This window comes from Crocuta crocuta, unplaced genomic scaffold (assembly GCF_008692635.1).
Source record: "Crocuta crocuta isolate KB4526 unplaced genomic scaffold, BGI_CrCroc_1.0 scaffold479, whole genome shotgun sequence".
NCBI lineage: Eukaryota > Metazoa > Chordata > Mammalia > Carnivora > Hyaenidae > Crocuta > Crocuta crocuta.
This window is the reverse complement of record NW_027531875.1, coordinates 1,940,277-1,958,840: the sequence shown is the minus strand read 5'-3', so window position 1 is coordinate 1,958,840 and position 18,564 is coordinate 1,940,277. Positions and strand designations below refer to the sequence as shown.

General features: G+C 33.6%; 2 pseudogenes; one reads left to right on the top strand and one right to left on the bottom strand.

The window, feature by feature from the left end:
* Positions 1–2,040: 2,040 nt before the first annotated feature.
* On the bottom strand, positions 2,041–2,509 carry LOC144238985 (large ribosomal subunit protein eL27 pseudogene; annotated as a pseudogene).
* Positions 2,510–9,485: 6,976 nt separating this feature from the next.
* Positions 9,486–9,873, top strand: LOC144238993 (small ribosomal subunit protein eS24 pseudogene; annotated as a pseudogene).
* Positions 9,874–18,564: the final 8,691 nt, after the last annotated feature.

Sequence of the window (18,564 nt, the reverse complement as noted above, 5' to 3'; positions counted from 1 at the left end):
ATAGTGGTGGCATTATTAGCAGAGTTCATAGTACAGCTCAAATATCATATCCTCAAAAAATAAATCTTATCACCTCCTTTAAATGTTTTTGGAAGTTATAAGTTTTCAATCATTCCTATGTTTACTACCTATAAACTTGTTTGTTTTTTTAAAATTATACATGCCCTACTATACTATAAAGGGATATACCTTTCATTGCTTATGAACATTATGATATAGTACAGTGCCTTCCACATACTAGGTACTTAATGTGTGGTGTGAGTGGATCAATGAATAAATGATAAATGCTAAGCTACTCAAGTGTTGATTTGATCATAAGGGAAACTTGATCTAAGCAATTACATGCGAAGAATTCTAAAGAGTCTATAATGTATAGAGAAATGCAAAGAACCTCGAATAACCAAAGCAATTTGTTTAAAAAAAGAACATTCTAGCAGTAACCACCTGATGTCAAGACTGATTGTAAAGAAGCAATTGTCAAGACAGGATGGTATTAACTTGATTATGTTGAGATAGACAAATACTCTAATGGGTCAGAATAGAGTTCTGAAATATACTCTTACATACATGGAGACTTATTTTTGACAAAGTACAAAAGCAACCCTATGGAGATTTTTCAGCATATGGTGCTAGATATCCAAATGCCAATAATAACAATACAGACATATTTATCTATATCTATCTATATATATATCAATACCACTATTTGTAAGACGCAACTCAAAATGATTAATTAAGCAACAAATTGATTATTTGAATTTCATCACACTATTAAAACTATTAAATTAAAAGCCATTGACTAGGAGAAAATCTTTGCAAAATAGATAGGTACTAAAGGACTCATTTCCAGGGTATGTAAACAACTCTCAAATACAACAATTGTAAGATAAATTTTAAAAGTAATAATTGTAAGGCATCTGGGTGGCTCACTTGGTTGAGCACCTGATTCTTGATTTCGGCTCACATCATAATCTCAAGGTTCATGAGATCAACTCATGATTATAAAACAATTATTTTGTTTTTAATTAGCAAAAGTTTTGAACAGACACTTAACTGAAGGAAATATATGGAAGACAAACACAAGAAAACAAAGTTCAACCTCAATAGTCATTAGGACATGCAAATCTAAAGAAAATTTGATACCACTTTACATCAGTTAAAATGCCTAAAATTAAAAAACTAGCCATACCAACTGTCTTAGAATGTAGAGAATGTAGAATGCTCATTTAAAGTTGGTAGAAATGTAAACTGATACATCATTTCAAGAAACTTCTGGGTTGTTTCTTCAGAAATTAGAAGAGGAAAGAAAAATGTACGCATAATGTATTACTACATTGATATAAAATCCTTGAATATGAAAACTTACATACAAGAAGATTAGTGGTTGCCAAGGGACTAGTGGGGAGAGGAGGGAAGGGATGAATTAGAAAGTTATCAAAATATACATTTGAGGGGTGCCTGGGTGGTTCTGTCAGTTAACCCTCCAACTCTTGATCCTTGCTTAGGTCATGGTCTCACTGTTCATGAGTTTGAGCCTTGCATGGCACTCTGTGCTGAGAGCGCAGAGCCTGTTTGGGATTCTAGCTCTCCCACTCTCTGCCCCTTTCCCACTTGTACTCTCACTGTCTCTCAAAATAAATAAATAAACTTTAAAAATATATATATATAAACTTGAAATATGTGCAAATGACTAACTATATTAGATCTCAATAAAGTTCTTAGAAAGGCAGTAAAACTACTTTTATGCAAATTACCAAGTTTTAAAGTCACAGAGACAAATTAATTTTATAATACCACCATTCCATAAGTGATACAACAGGTATTGAATGCTGAATTCTGGTATCAAATATCATTTTCATTCATTATTTCGCAAATGTTTTTTGGCCACTTATTTTATTAAACCACTCATTCAGGCACTGAGGATACGCTTATTTAAAAAACAAGGAAAGAAAAAAGTAAGCTTACACAGCAACAGTTATATAATATATACTTTTTAAAGCATTCTTTTCTTTATTTTGTAATGACTGAAACAAAACAGAGCTAAAACTGCAGCTTCTGGAAGAACCATTTGTTCTTGCCGGTCTTGTACATCTCCTTGAACTTAACCTTGGCCTCCCATAAAGCTTTACATTTAAGAGCAGAGTTTCTGAATGCTTCCTTATTACTGACAGTTTTGTCCAAGAGGATATCTACAGGGTGCCTTGTGGGCATGAGGTGATTGTAGTTATAAACTTTCACAAAAGATTTGATCTTTGACCTCTTCCTGTCTATGGTAGCTGTCACTTTGCTGGGATAGCAGTCAATTCCAGTCACAAGAGCAAGGCTATAGAGGTGGCTTGAGGTGGCAATCATGAATGTTCCTCACAAGGACCACTTTGCCTTGAAAGTAGGTTTTTGCTAGGACCAGCACCACCATCCCAGGTTTCACAAACTTGCCCTTTTTGATACCAACCACTTGATCCTTATAATATATACTTCCAGGGAAGGACAGACAATAAACAATATGCATATTAATTTAAATGAAGTATTATATGGTGATACGTGCTGGGGGATAAATCAGAAAAAGTTAGAAAATGTGATCATATTATATTTAATTTGAATGGTCAAGAAAGACTTTAAAATTACTATTTTAGTAAAATTCTCAAATATAATTAAGAAGTCAGTCATGTGATATCTATAAGAAAAGCATTCTAGAAAGAGAAGAATAACGAGGATAAAGACTCTAGGCATGTTTTTTAAAATTTTGGTTTTGTTTCTGATGAGTTACAGAAATAGTAAGGAGACCAATGTGTCTTGAGCAGAGTAAGAAAGAGGTAGGGTGCAGATTATGAGGTCAGGGTTATAATAAAGCAGAGAAGAAAGGTGGATGGAAGCCTAGAAAGTCTTTAGTTTTGCTTTACAGTATTTTGAGAAGAGAAACAGTATAATCTGATTTACATTTTACAAGATTTGTAAAAGTTGTTTAGACCAGTGGACTCTCTCTACTCAAACTTAGCTTCTCACTCTTGTAAATTATCACAATATTGGATACTATTATGTGAATACATTTTGATCATGATGTCCTATAAATATCATAGAAGTAATGTTCTAAATGTTATCATTGTCTGCTCTATTTTTGGTAACCTCTTAAAAAGATTAGCCTATTTCCTAGTCCAGAAGTATTCTCTTGATGTACAGTTTATTCATTAGGAATCATTTTCCCATTGCAAGGGATTAAAACTGAACTCAAACTTTTTTATGAGTAAAAGAGAGTGTGGCTTTTTTGGACCATATAACAGAACTATCATGCTTGGATACAATAGTTCATAAGAAAGTATCAGTTCTTTATCTTTTCTGTAGATTTGTTTGCCTGTTTGTTGACTTTATTCTCTAAGAGATTCTCAATACCTGGGGAAATGACCCCAGTTTGCAACACCAAAATACATTCCAATGGCTTAATGAGTCAAGAACTTAAAATATCATATCCTTATCAGTGACTATACATCAAATACATTGAAGTTTCTCATTGGACTACTTCATTGATATGGTCAATCCTGAGCCTAATACTGTGGCCAAGATGATAAGTTGTCTACTTGATTGATATGAGCTTAGCTGTATGATCTGGCAAAATCAGATCATTGCAATTTACTGCCACAAGTCTAAGTCACATATCTTATTCCTATGGCAGGTGAAGGGTATGCCATTGTGACTTTCAGCCATAGGGAATGAAAAAGTGGCAGGTAAAGAAAAACATGAGTTCTTATAAGAAAATTGGAGCAAGGATGTCAGAGAAACATGTAGGAAAGTTTAATAGGAGATTAAAGCTATCAGTACCATAATCCAAAATGGGCAAGTCAGAGGATCCAACAGTAGGTGAGATTAAGAGGAACAAATAATATAATGTTTTGTGTTATATAAAGCAGTCTTGCATATGGTGTGGTATCACTTTAAATCTGCCAAAGTCTAACTCATTTGGCCTTCAGATATTTCATTTCATGTAAGAAGTATATTTGACTTCAGGTACAATAAAAAAATAAAGTGTGTGTGTGCATATGTGTGTTTGAGTACACACGTATCCGTAAACTGACATAAGTTAATATGTGATATGCATATAAGCAAAAACACATTGGTAGAGATAATGACTTTTTTTTCAAACAGCACAGAATCTAACACACAGAAAATACTCAATAATTTCTCAGTGATGCCTTCTTAAATCAGCTTATAAATAAATGTTTCATATATAACCAGGAACTGCAAAGATTGTTTCTAATGTATTTATTCTGGTATGTAATAGCTTCTAATATATAGTAATGCTTTCTTTTTTTAAAAACAAGGAGTTAAATCCTAAGAGATGATGCACTTTAAAATTCCTCTGATCCTTTTTTTCTTTATTCACTTTTAATGTAAATTATTAATACAAGATCAAAAGCAAGATTTAAAACACATGTGTATTCTGTTTTTATTGTATTTTTATACTATTTATTTTCTATCTCCTTACTTGTGAGAAGATAAACTAATTCTTATTTTAACTTTATTTTTAAAGTGCTATTATATTCAGAGTGAACTAAACTTGCACCACTTTATTAAACACATTTACATTCATTTGTTTTATGTGAGCACCTTGTGACTATTGTTTTACCTCCCTAAATTGTTTTATATAAACACAAACAGTTCTGCTTAACTTGATGATCCCATCTTTACCAAAATATAAGGCAGCTGTGACAGGATGCAGTTTAGTTTTTTCTATATATTGGTGACTAAGATGGACTGATGTTACATAAACTTCCTAATGTTCCAATTTTTGATGCATACATTTCACACAAACTGCCAAGCATAGGTCACTGGATATTTCTGAGTAGAGGATAATAAAATAAAATGAAATATGAAGTCATAAAGTTTCTCTATCCTGGGTAGTGCAAAATCACAATAAAACATTTTATATTTTCATTAGAAGAGGCATGAGAATCAGCCCACACATTAAAATACAAAAATTTTATTTTCAGAGAATGCAGCAGAAATTAAATCGTTAATTTTATTAGATGGTTATATTATCTTGTTACCCTGAAATTGTGTCTTTCTCAACTATATACTACATTTTTAAAAAAGAAAATACAAATAAAGCTCTTGTTTATAAATATTGATTTCCCTTGGGGCGCCTGGATGGCTCAGTCGGTGAAGTGTCCGACTTCGGCTCAGGTCATGATCTCACGGTTCATGGATTCGAGCCCCACGTCGGGCTCTGTGCTGACAGCCAGCTCAGAGCCTGGAGCCTGTTTCAGATTCTGTGTCTCCCTGTCTCTCTGACCCTCCCCTGCTCACGCTGTCTCTCTCTCTCTCTCTCAAAAATAAATAAAACATTAAAAAAATAAATAAATAAATAAATATTGATTTCCCATGAAAACATTCTTTAGAAGTAAAATTATCACTTTGTTCCTTATTTATAAGTACCTGACATTACACCAAACATGTTAGATATGATATGGTTATGATTACAAAATAAGTATGTGACCAATTTTCGTTATGGAGCATGGAAGAAGGCAGTTCTCTATTCTGTTAACAGATTTCACTCACTTGCTATCTTCCCTGTTCAAAATATAATATTTTGTTTCTCTAGGTTCAGGATATAGATTTGTCACTAATACACATACAACAAGTGCATTGCTTCTAATGTGACCTTTTTCTAAAGAAACCATCCCCGTATACTGCCAGGCATCTTTTCTCAGCAAAATCAAGATACAAACTCAGTTGGCAAAAGGCTTTATTGTGGGGAACTTTGCACATTGTTCTCATCACTTTTAAGGCATTTCAAAGCCTATGCAGCTGTAAAATTGTTTTATCTCTTTTTTTTCCCCAATAAGGATTAGCTGAGATCCAAGGAGTATTATAAGTCTGATAAAGCTTTGAGTACTTTTATACTGAACTTGGAATGAGTCCAAATATCTCTAACTCCAACATATTAAACTTAAAGTATTGCAAAAAGACCACATGGCTCAGCAATCCTCAACCACCTTCAGACTAAAGCACTTCTCTCTCCAGCTGTTGAAAGCTGTCTTGCAGCTGAGTCTCTCTGAAGAAATTGCACTAACTTTTAGAGAGCCACCTCACCAAGATTATGTGTCCTTCAGGGAAAGTAGTCCATGTCCAATGACTGGTCAGTGGTGGTAAGGTGGGTTGAGGCGAGGAACTGTTCAAAGGCTCACTCTTTTTTCCTCCATTCATGACAACTCTGAAGGAGACTCATCTTTACTCTAGTGAGATTGACTAGTTTTTACTGCAATGGCATGCAGTTCTTATTAACACCATGTCCAGTCGTGTGTGTGTGTGTGTGTGTGTGTGTAATTCTCTCACAGATGTTATTCCTGAAAACAACAAACTTCTTGCATACAAATCTTTATAGCACAACCTATTTCCCAGAGAAGCTGGCTAGCAACACAACTTTATTAAAGTAAGAATATGCAATTCCATTTCTTAAAAAAAACCTTGAAATTAATAAAGAAAATCTTATATCACTACCTTCAGTATGGAAATTATAGTGGACAAAATAAAATTATTGGCTGCTTTTGGATGGTATTGTCACATGGACTGAGTGTAAATTTATTTCCTTGATTAGCTTTATAATTCTAAGGCTGAAGTACAAAACTAAAAAAAAAAAAATTGATGTTGAGGCTATTTCTTGCTTTAAGTTTATTTGTTTTGATATAGACAGAATGAGTGGGGGGAGGGGCAGAGAGAGAGAAAGGAGAGAATTCCAAGCAGACTCTGTGCTATCAGCATGGAACCCGACATAGGGCTTGAACTCAGCCATGAAATCATGACCAAAGGTGAAATCAAGAGTTAGATGCTTAATGCACTGAGCCACCCCGGTGCACCAAGGCTATTTCTTTACTATTATATATTATTTCAATACCCTTTTTAAGAAAAAAAAATGATGAATCCAGAATCCACACTGCACCCCTCCACGCGCGCGCGCGCGTGTGTGTGTGTGTGTGTCTGTGTGTGTGTATCTGTGTGCCTGTGTGTTTGGAGGTGGGAGGTAAGTTTAAAATAAGTTTTAAATTATACAATATTAGACCTAATTATGACATACATGTTTAGCATGTGGCATGTGCCTAAATAGTGTTACTTTGATTTTATATATTTTTTTGATTTTATCATTTTTAAAGTTTATTTTCAGAGTTAGAGAAGCTTAAAAATATTTGGGTGCTTAGTGACTTCCTTCCCTTTGTCTAGTAGTAGGCATTTTTCTCCAGCCCCTTCTGTGTTTCTCATTATGAAATCTTCTTTCAAATATTAACAAATTCGCTCCAGGAGGGTACTAATTTAGTATCCCATCAACACTGTAAGAGACTACTCATTTTACAATGTTAGCTCTGTGCCGTATATTACCTTTTTTCCCCCTTTATCAACATAATGGATGAAATGCAGTATACTTCACTGTTTATTTTACCTTCTAAAATTAACTACTGAAATTGAAAATATTTGTACATTGATATCCAAAAAATAGTGAGATGACCTTTGGGACCCTGTCACAATATAAATTAATATAAAATTTTTTCCTATGCTACACCTGGGTTAGTGCCTTGTGGTTGCCCAAAGGAAGGCAAGATCAACCCCTAATCCAGAATTCAGTTCAAATATTAAAATAGATATTGCTACCCAAGTACTAAGAGATATAAGAACATTTATTATTCACATTATAAGGTTTTCTTGGGAGGAGCAAGGCAGACCTACACTAATGTACAGAAATGGCTTAATAGAGCAAGGTGAAACAAATGGCTTGGTGTTTTATAGTGATTAGAGGGCAGTTTCAGGTTTAGAGTCCCCCAGTCATTGTCCTGGATTTTATGGGGTTTGAACCTTCCACCAGAACCAAAGGAGGGAGCCTGTGGACTTTTAAATGAGCTTGCTAAGGTGTCAGGCAAGAGATCTATAAAGAAGTCTTGGGCTTAAAATATATCAAAAGCCAAACATCAAAAATGCAATCAGACTCTTTCAGTTAAAAATAAAGTGAAATAACAAGTGCTAGGAATAGAGAAGGAACTCAAAACTACAGAGGAAAGAGCAAACTGACATCCTAAGAAGAACACGGATACTCCAAACCTTGGAATCTGATCTACTGAGACCATGGAATGACTTTATGTCTTCACTTAAGAGAAATGGGTGTGACATTCCTCAAACTTTGAAGTGCTACTCCACAACTTAAAAATAAATTAGTAAATCAACCAACATCCTCAACTCACCTTTAGCTACAGTGATGGCAATGAAGTTTGTCACCTGCCTATGACTTTGTGTTTTAAAAACTACTTCTTTGAGAGAAATTGAAGCCTTAAATCTGAAACATATGAATTTTATAATCAGGGTTCAAAATTTATACACTCAGTACTGGAATATACAGCCAAAGAAATATTATTGAAACTGACTAAGGACTTGTGAAGTTTCTTGAACTCTGTAGGAAGCAAGTTGTAAAGACACACAAATGAAAGACAAAACTATAGAATAAATAAGATGACAATGAGCTTATCTTAAAAGATTTAAAACAAGATCAAGAAATGAACCCATAAAAAAGCAGGAACAGTAACCCAAATAATTAACTTCCATTGACCAATATGGAATGAATAAAATACTAACATGTTTTTTTCTTTTTTTTTCTTTCTTTTTTTCTCTTTTTTCTTTCTTTTTTCTCCAAGTTTTTATTTACATTACATTACATTACAGCTAGTTAACATAACAGCTAGTAAAATTGCAGGTGTAGAATCTAGTGATTCAAGATTATATACAACACCCAGTGCTCATCACAGTTGTCCTCCCTATTACCCGTCACCCATTTAACCCGTCCCCCCACCCCCACCCTTGTTATAACCCTTACTTTGTTCTCTATAGTTAAGAGTATGTTTCTTGGTTTGCCTCTCTCCCTCCCCCATCCTCATGTTTATGTTTTTTCTTTCTTAAATTCCACATATGAGTGAAATCATATGGTATTTGCCTTTGACTGATTTTGCTTAGCATAATATACTCTAGCTCCATCCACATTGCTGCAAATGGCAAGATTTCATCTTTTTATGGCTGAGTAATTCTCCATTACATATATATGTATATATATATATGTATATGTATGTATGTATATGTATATATGTTTTATATATATATGTATATGTATATATGTTTTATATATATATATATAGAGAGAGAGAGAGAGAGAGAGAGAGTACTTCTTTATCCATTCATCATTTAATGGATATTTGGGCTCTTTCCATAATGTGGCTGTTGACGATAAGCTAACATGTTTTAAAAAAAAGATTTAAAAAGGATCTCTAAGAAATCATACAATGCCATGAGAAAAGCAATAATGAAAAGAGAAATTATAAAACAGATAAAATATGGATATCAAAATTAAAAATGTAATGATTTGTCATATTAAATGGGGCAAGATCATACCCTCCATAATAAAGATACTGAACAATACATTGATCTTGTCCTCTCTGGCTGCTATAAACTTGACCACCAGTATGAATGATACAGTAGCTATACAGGAAGTTCATGACCACCCTACTACATCAGCAGAAACAGACAGTCATTGGTGTTCTTCACTCCAGAAAGGCAACAGTACCTAAGAGAGTAATTCAGGAAAAATTAGCCAAAGTGTACAAGACTACATAAGATGTCACCTTTATATTTGGATTCAGAACCATTTTGGTGATAAGACAACTGACTTTGACATGTTGTATGATTCCTTGGATTATGCAAAGAAAAATGCACCCAAATATAGACTTGCAAGACAGGGTCTGTATGAGAAGGAAAAGATGTCAAAAAATCAGCATTAGGGATCCAAGAACAGAATGAAGAAAGTCAGGAGGACTGCAAAAGCCAACCAATGTTGGTGCTGGCAAAAAGTGAGCTAGAAATTAGACAACAGAAAGAGTAAAGATTCTGCCGTGACTATCTCTGGTAATTATGCAGATTTTTCATGAGAAGATTAATAAATTAAGAACTTAAAAAATACATTGATCTCCAAAAAATGCATTGATGGACATAAAACACAGGGACACAGAAGCCCCCTGAAAGAGTTCCCAGTGACCAGAGTTGGGACAGTTTGAGCACCAAAATGAAGTAGGTTTAAACCTCAAAGCATAACATGAATATCCATGTGTTGATACTGATGTGCATATATAATTGAATAAATTAATTAATGGGAGAGAAGAAAAAAAGCTGTAATCCAGAAGAATTGCAAATAATTTATGTAGATACTCTATGCGGAGGATATAAACACCCACTCTTTAATTCTAGGCTGTGCACACTGACTTCTTTCACACAAGTACCATGTGGAAATTATCAAAGTCTAGCTTTATAGAGTAGAAGTCCGACAAACACTACTTCAGCCAGGTGATAAATATCTACAGTGTAGATTATTAATAGTATGCACCCTTGATATGATGAGTTGAAAATATTACTTCACCTCTCTGCTGTTTCTCCTAAAATCCTATAATGCCAATCTAATCATGAGAAAAACACCATATAAATAACAATATAGGAGCATCTTGCAAAATACTAGGCCAGTATTACTCAAGACTTTCAAGACCATCAAAAAACAAGAAAAGTCAGAAATTGTCACACTTAAGAGGAGTCTATGGAGACATGATAACATAAGGTAATGTCATATCCTGGAGGTGATCTTAGAATAGAAAAAGACTGTAAGTAAAAACAAGAAAATTACAATAAACTATGGATTTGAGTCAATAATAATGTATCAATATCAATATTGGTTCATTAATTTTAAGAAATGCCACCAACATAAGATGTGAATAATTAAGTAAACTGAGTAAGACAGAGTATGTGTACTCTACTACCTTCTCCATTTTTCTGTACACCAAAAACTATTCTTAAAAGTAAAATCAATCACTCTAATAAAATAGAGACTTCAGAAATAGCCATATTTTGATGTTGAAAAATTGACTTTTGAAAAAAATCAAAGGCATTCAGTAGAAAAAGAATAGTATTTTCAACACATTCTGTTGGAAAAACTGGGTAACTGTACACAAGAAGTAAATATTCATGCATATATACTCCACACTGCATAAAATTATATTCACATTAGTCTTAGATATATATGTTAAGTTTAAAATTATAAGAGTTCAAAATTTGCTAGGACTTGTCATCCTTGAAAATTATTTATGATAGGACTAAACTCTTTAATCTCTCCAGAAATGGAGGAGTACTTTCATTTTGGTATATCGAGACAATTTTAGGGACTTTTACTTGGTCTTTCATATCATAATAATCCTCACTTTATGGATTGGGGAGAATATGTACAGATACACTTGGGACTGAATATATCTGTTCACCAATGTGTCTACTGGGAAACAGATCTAAGCCCAAACTCCATTAATCTGATTTCTGAAAATTTCTAATGGATGGACCTCAATGACTTTTACGTTTTCAGGAATTAGTTCAAGTTATGAGTTGATGTCCAGTAATCCCATACAATTATGATTTCTCTTGTTTCCCATATCACTATGTTCCCCAGTAGACAGTCACACTGTTAAATGATTATTTGGGAAAAACCAAAAGGAAAACTTAGAATGATTTCAGCAATCATATCAGAATCATTTCTCATATTAACTCATTCTCCCTCATTAAAGAGATTCTGAGTCTTAAATTGGGAGTAAAAGTACAATGAACTTTTGTTAAAAATACTTAAAGATTTTTTACTTACACAGATCACTAAGTCTTTTGAGACTGTTCCACTCTTCACTCTTAGGGTAACCAAGATTAATTTGCCAATAACATAAAACATCTCTGCTTACCAAAACATTCTGATTAATATTCATCTCTGCTGCTCATTGTGGTAGCAACATATACTCTGACTGTCAATTGCATGCTTCCTGTATATCCAGATCCCCTAAAAAAAAAATTCTAATTTATCTCCTCCTGTGTCCTTGAGAAAATCTCAAGTTAAGTAACATTCATCATGTTAAATTGGTTAATTGTCATTTTCTTCTTTATAGAATGGATTTATATTCTGTTTTATCTGAGTCTTGAATGCCCTTTTCATTGCATATCACTAGATTAGCTCTGGAGAATATTTTAGATCCAATTTCTATTTGATGTTTAGATTATTTTATTTCAGCCTTAATTCGTACTGAATTCCACTGTGATTTTACTTTCTCAACTATATCAAAGTAATTTATGTTTGTTGCTATTTTAATTCCAATGTTTTCTTCTGAGTCTTTGATGCAGTAGATTGAGTTTACTTATTATTCCACTATATAACTACTACTACAAAAAAATCAGTTTCTAAACCTAATTTTGCCTGCCTCAGTCATGGCTAATATAAAATAACATTATTTTTTCTTATTTTGTGTCTTCAACACAACTCAACAATTTAGCACATTTTACTGATTATAGTATCTCTTACATGTCATAAAATTCAGTGACCTACAAAGAGTTGTGTTATTATTGTAACTTATTATTAATAACCTTTCAGATAATTAATTCTGGTTCTTAAAAGTAATATACTCCTTTTTTATCACGTTCTCAAGTTAGAATTACTAAAAAAATTATAGCACATATCTCTATTTATTGATGATCTTTGCAAATATAAAAATTAAGTGTCATCATAGATAATGCACAAAAGATATTATTAATACTAACATTTCATTTGTCCATATACCAGTGAATACCATACTCTTAAAAGATTGTATGGAGAAAGAGAGAATAAAATAGAAATAGTAAAACATAATAAAAAAGTAACTATATTGGAAATTATCTTCTTATCCCTCTATTATCATTGCATCTATTTTATTATTTATACTCAGTATATATACATTTAAATATTTACATTTTTAATGAAATTGAAATTTCAAATATATTTCACAATTAATGAAACATAATTCACATGAAAGATGAAATATAACTGTTAAAAGGGCACCTGGAGAGCTCAGTTGGTTGAACGTCTGACTCTTGATTTAGGATCAGGTCATGATCCTATGGTCATGAGATCAGGCCCCATGTCAGGCTTCACATTGTGCATGGAGTTTCTCTCCTCTCTCTNTATATATACTATTATATATGTTATACATTGTCCATCATATGTATGATACTTTTATGTGAATATTCTATTTTCTAATAGAGTGCTATTTAGACTTTTTAATCTTTATACAAATAAATGCTTTTGCATCTCTTGTTCTAAAACTCTTGTGATTTTAGGGAATTTACTTTATCATTTTGTTGGTTTTGCAAATTGCTCTGCAACTTAAATATATACTCTACTCCTGTATTTTTTTTCTAATTTCCTTCACATTATTAAACTTACTGTATTTATGGGAAAAATACACACTAAGATGTTAGTCAACTAAAGGTAATATTTCTTATCATTCATTATATTAATTAAAACTAATAACTATAATTTAGTCTATATTCATTTTGGTTTTAGAATTTTAAAAAATCAAAATTTCATTACTATAAGATGTTATGCTTTTGTTATAAAATCACAATTATGTAACAACTTTCATAGTACTAAAAATGCACATCAAACTAAAACCAAATACGTTTACTAATGATTGATTCCTTTAGCTAGCCTTCCAGCATCTCATTTTCCTGATATACAAATTTTCAACATACAGATGATATTTTTTAAATTAATGAAAAATTATTTTGGTTTAACATTAAGGACAATTAATCTAAAGATAAATTAATATTTCTTATATTCAAAATATTGGACTGGCAATTTAGGTCTGAAAACAGTCATTTCATGTTGTTACATAAAGAATTCATTGGTTCAAGTTGTACTAAGGAGAAAAAAAAGGGGGGACACAGAGGCAAAGAGTGGAAGGTAAAAAGATAAGGAAATGAGAGAAGGGTGCCTGGGTAACTCAGTCGGTTAAGCGTCCAGTCTTGGTTTTGGCACAGGTCATATCTCACTGTGAGTTCAAGCCCCAGATTGGACTCCACTGACAGTGTAGCCTGCTTGGGATTCTCTGTCTTCCCTTTTCCTCTATCCCTTCCCCACTTGGGTACTCGAGCTCTTCTCTGTCTCAAAATAAATAAATCAACTTAAAAAGGAAATGAGAGAGGCCAGAAATGAATTCACAAGTTACACTAATTTGTTAGAGATTTTTGACACAAACTTACATATTTAAGTATGCTACCTAGATCAAACGTAGGTGCTAATGTTTCTAGTATTATTCAACCATCTGTATCAGTGTCATGTAGCAATAGAAGCTCAACTATATTTGAAAACAATCTGAATAATCACAAAAGATTATGAACATAAAACAGTAAGCTTTCTCAGTTAATGTATTAGTGGATGAAGAAGGGGCTCCTCATGGACACTAGACAGAAGGGACATATAGGTTTATAGCACTATTTCAGCTATGACAATATATGAATGACCGCCTGCTCATAAAGCATAGAAAGAAGTACATAATTCTTTCAAATACATATAAAAATGTATACATATAGCTAAGTAGGTATGTATATTTTTACTAATTTGTAACTATAGACAAATAATCTGAGAATACTATGAAGGTGCCAATCAATCTCTTCCTAAGTAGATATATTTATACATGTGTATAAATAGTGGCCCCAAACAGACTAGTTCTCACTGTTAGCAAATTGTTTCATTAATTTGGGGCTTTTTTAAGAAGAAGCTAAAATGCTTGCTTGTGTTCTAAAAATAAATTTTAAGTTACATTTTTCAATTATTTTTGTGTGTATGCTATTTCCTCCTTAATGGGGAGTAAAGAGAAAAAAACATTGTGATTAGAATGTATGTGTGAGGGAGATAAATGAAATCACAAAACTTATGTAGTATAAACTTTCTATTCTTTACTCTCCACAAGTTGTGCTATGTTCCAGTTTGAATGGAAGGGGGAAGACCTCCAAACCATACCTGACTATTAATTTGGCCACCTGTTTTCCTCATAATTTAAGGACCCTTAGTTAGAAGACTGTAAAGATACTCCTGAAACACTGAGAATCAAAACTATACTGAAAATGGGATTAAGATGTCCTACCTAGAGCATACGTATTACATAAATTTAGGCTATTCAACAGGCCGTGTCAGGTTAGCTTTTCTAATGTATTATGGTTTCTTTTTTCCATTTTCCATTCCTTACTCCTCTCAGCTCACCTCGCATTCAGAATTTATCCCAAATTCTATAATACAGCCACGTAAAGCCAAAATTTTATAATGCAGATAACATAATAAAGGTGAAGCCAAAATTCAACCAAGTGTCTTATATTTTAAAAAATTGAGTATGCTTCTCAATATTTAGTAATTTCAAATCATTATAAAAAGAAAGTATAAATGAGAAAGAAAATAAATTCTTCATAAAATAATGTTAACATTTGTTACATCTACTTCCAGATTTGTTTGTTTGTTTGTTTTTCTGATTTGGTTCATACAATATTTACTGAAGAAAAACCCTTTGTTTTGGATGATCAGCTTAAGTGATCACTTTTGTCTGAAAACCACCCTCTCACAGCACTGGGTGGGGACCACCATAGTTGAATAACTTAGTCAGCTATTCTGTCTGGCCACAGTTTGTGATAAGATTAGACACCTCCTGAAAATAAGTATAATGATTCATGGTTTGGTGATTTGAAGTTATGAGTAGTGATCTAGTTTCTTCTGAATATTTTTTTAATTGTAATTATTTAAATATGACCTGACATCTTTTACCATATTCTCAAAAACAACAACAACAACAACAAAAACAACTGTTCCAAACTGCTGAAAAATGAATAAATTAAATGTGGATTGAAGGGATGGGATTTACATTAGACTCCAAGATAAAGAAACTCAAAAAATGCCTTTCTGAACTCAAGACCATGTTCCCATTTCTCATTTCCCTCTTTTGGGAGATTACAATAATTTCGTATATGAAATTTAATAAACTTCTTATTTGAAGTTTCATTTTCTTGGTTAGAATGTCTCAAGTTTGTTTCTTTCCTTGGGACAAGCAAATCTGAAATGAAATACATTTTACTTTGTAACTTATTTTTATCAACTTTAAAATATAAATATTGATTGTTCTCAGGAAAAGTAATACCTTGAAAATAATGTGTAAACTCAACATTTTAATATATAAAAAAGTAATGTTTCATAGCAATAAAACAGCTTTGCAAATATGTTCCATATACTGAAACACATAATTAAGAAAATGGGTATTAATTAAACACAAGTGCACAAAACAATAATTTGTCAACCATAGAGGTAAAAACAGAAGTCTAACTATAGACTTTAATAGTATTTCTGCTTAAGGACTTATTTCAATGTAAATATATTCAGATCTTGACTAAGCTAAATAAACCTAAGAATAATGGTTCAGCTTATTTATTCATAAAACATGTTGATTCATGCGTTTGTTTTAAGGGGGTAATCATGGCAATATCAAGCAGAAATTTTTCCAGGTAGGTAGCCAAAATAATAACCTAGCCTGAGCAAGATTATTTGACCTCAAATTATATCTCAACTTCTTGATATGTAAGCCACCAGGAAGAAGCGTTTTACAAACGAACTGATGCATCCTAAAATGGCTAGTCAGAAAATGATTTTTTTATTTTTATTTTTTATAATTTTTTAATGTTTTATTTATTTCTGAGAGAGAGAGAGAGAAAGAGAGCATGTACAGGGGAGGGTCAGAGAGAGAGGGAGACACAAAGTCTGAAACAGGCTCAGGCTCTGAGCTGGCTGTCAGCACAGAGCCCCACACGGGGATGGAGAAGTCAGAGGCTTAACCGACTGAGCCACCCAGGATGTTGGAGACTGGCGACAGGCCGGGGTCCAGGGGTCCCTGAAGGATGGACAGTGTTGGCGAGAGAGGGGTGAGAGAGGCCCGAGAGTCTTTCTGGTCACCAGGCAGGCACCTCCGCTCTGACTGGGGCTCAACTTTATTTTATAAGTGTTTGGGGGATGGCACAGAAGTGGCATTTGCCTTAGACAATGATTTCTGATAACAAACTTCTTTGATATGTAAGAATTTCCCAGAACATAGATTTGTAGAAGACTCATGCATAACCTTTATCAATAGTGACTGAGGTAGGGGATTTAGATGCTTATCCTGTGGGGAAGGAAGGCATCTTTAGCATACCAGATAATGTTTTTAGCATAAAAGGGTGAAGTTACTTCTCTGTGAGCAGGGGTCAAACAGGTCTTTCAGGAGAACACCTTTGCTCCTATAATCACAAAAGAAGTTCCTCAATAGGTTCCTCCTCCGTGAGCAATCAGCATATTCAAGGCCAAAATAAGTCACTCCAAATACTTGATAACAAATGCCTTGGGGGGTGTGGGTGCAGCTAGTGCTCCAAGCAGAAACAATTGGGTGGGGGTAGATATCTACCCTTAACTCTAAATTAGACTCTTTGCCTTAGGGCCAGACTCAAACCCTCTTTATTATGTAAGCCTTGGATCTGCAAGGCCCATAGGAAGAGCCTTTTGACAATCATCCACAATGCTTTCATCTGAAGTCTCTTTGGAAAAGGCAGGGATATGCTTTTCCTATGAGCAATCTGTGTGGGGAATATTGGTCTGATCTGGAATATTGTGAGGCCTGGTCAATACCAGCAGCCTCACTTCCAACATGAGCCAGTAGTAGGAGATACCAGTTTTCCTTTCTCATGGCAGGAGCTGTGCAAACGCTACCATTTCCTCACTGTGACTGTCATCCAGCGAGGCCAGTGCAGCTCCCAGCACCAGGCGCCTCATTTATTTTCATTTTTTAATGTTCACTTATTTTTGAGAAAGAGAGAGAGGCAGACTTCAAGTGGAGGAGGGGCAGAGAGAGAGGGAGAGATGGGCTCAGAAGCAGGCTCCAGGCTCTGAGCTGTCAGCACCAAGCCCAACGTGGGGCTGAACCTGCAAACCGTGAGATCGTGACCTAAGCCAAAGTCAGATGCTTAACCAACTGAGCCATTCAGGCGCCCCCAGAAAATTATATCAAATAATTTCAATCTGGTAACTTAACTTATTTCTTGCCCAACACTCTTTATTCAAAGTATTAAAATAATATAAACAACTCAGAAAAAAAAAGTGACAATATGCAGAAGCAAAGTTGAACCATGAAAATCGATTGTACATTTTCTATAAATAGGGCTGAATACATACTCTTTAAGGTGACATAAAATGTGATGACTCCCTCTGAAGAAAGTTTGTAACAATTTAGGTTCCAATGAACATTTTATAAAAAAGGCTATGTACACTTCTTCAGTCTATGAAATCGAATTAAGTGTCTGAAACTAATTAGGTTTCACTGTAATTTTATTTTATTACAGTACTGTTGTACAATTTGCTGTTATTTTATTTTAGAAATTTCATTTCAGTTATTAAAAATGAGGATTTGGGGCACCTGGGTGGCACAGTTGGTTAAGCAACCAACTTCAGCTCAGGTCATGATCTCACGGTTTGTGGGTTCAAGCTCCGCATTGGGTTCTGTGCTGACAGCTCAGAGCCTTGAGCCTGTTTGAGATTCTGTGTCTCCATCTCTCTCTGCCTCTACTCTGTTCATGCTCTGTCTTTCTATATGTATTAAAAATAAATAATAAAAACAAAAAAAAATTTAATATGAGGATTAATACGTTTCCACGTTT